Genomic DNA, 1,584 nt, shown 5'->3' with positions numbered 1-1,584 from the left:
TGTGCGCATGCCTCTGTTTTTCTGCAAGACTTGATGGAGCTTTCAGCTATAGTGACGCATGACACAAGCAAGAGGAGTGCTGCGATGACAGCTGGGGAAACAGACCTGTGATGCTGCTGCAATGAGCAGTGGAAAAAAAAAACTAATTACAGCTTCCATATAAAGCTTCGGTGCATCACGGTTGAAAGGTCACAATTAATGACTATTTCCAACCATCAAAACATGCACCAATGACCACTTTATTAGGTACACCTTGCAAGCAACTGCTTTAAATCTTACCGACAGATTTTGGTTCATTGAGATCAGTTTCCGCAGATTTATTAGCTGAACATTCATTATGTGAATCTCCCATTACAATATATCCCAAAGGTGCTCTATTGGATTGAGAGCTGCTGACTGGAGGCCATTTGAGTACATCGAACTCATTGTCATGCTCAAGAAACTAGTCTATGATTAGAGTTTTGTGACATGGCATGTTATCCTTCTGGAAGCATGCCGGAGGATGGCCACACTGTAGTCAAAGGGATAGCTGTGTCAGCAACAATAGTCAGGTAGTCTGGAGTTTAAATGATGCTGATCTGGTACTAAAGGGCTCAAACTGTGCCAAGATCAGCCTCACCATTACATCATCACTAGCCTGAACCATTGATAAGAAGTAGGATGAACCAATGCTTTCATGTCACTTATGGCAAATGCTCTCACTACCATGTTGCAGTAGAAATCATGGCATCAGACCAGGCAACATTTTTCCAATTTTCTACTCTGACTGGAGAACAGAAGTAGCTTCTCTTTCCTTTTCTTAGCTAACAGCATAATAACAGTGGTATGGCCTTCTGCTAGTGTAGCCCATCTCCATCACAGTTCAATGTGTCATGCATTTAAAAATTGCTGTGGTTGTAATAAATAGTCATTTGAGTTGTTGTTGATTTCGAAGCAGTCTGGCTATTCTCCTCTGACGGCTGGTATCAACAATTTTTTGCCCAAACTGCTGCTCACTGGATATTTTCCCCTTCTACAGTGTAGAGATGGTTGTGCAGTAAAAATCCCAGCAGCTCAGCAGTTTTTGAAACACTCAGATCAGCTCATCTGGCACAACAACTGTTCAAACTCAAATCACATTTCTTGTCCACTCAGAGGCTTGGTTTGAACTCCAGCAGGTCATTTTGATTAATTTATGAGCCTAAGCACATTGAGTTGTTGCTATGTGACTGGCTGATTACATATTTGCATTAACAAGCAGTTGTAAACCTAGTAAGTGTTTGTACATATAAATGCACATTTTATTTGTATGAGATCCAGGTTTTTACTATCCTGGAAATAATCATCTCTCAGTTTCACTGAAATATAGGCTTAACCATGCTGCTGCTGTAAGTATGGATGGTTTTGCAGTTAAATATGTTATAAACATCCAAAACATCTGTAGCAGCTCCTTGCAACAATGAATAATATCTGGAGATGAAGATCATTATTTAACCAAAACCCCCGAATAGCTTTTAAATAAACCACAAAGACTCATATCTTCAAAGTACACAGCATACGTACACAAATACCATTAGCTGCGAATCCATGGTTCAGTTGTTACAC

This window comes from Neolamprologus multifasciatus, chromosome 22, assembly GCF_963576455.1.
Source record: "Neolamprologus multifasciatus chromosome 22, fNeoMul1.2, whole genome shotgun sequence".
Classification (NCBI taxonomy): Eukaryota; Metazoa; Chordata; class Actinopteri; order Cichliformes; family Cichlidae; genus Neolamprologus; species Neolamprologus multifasciatus.
This window is presented reverse-complemented; position numbering follows the sequence as displayed.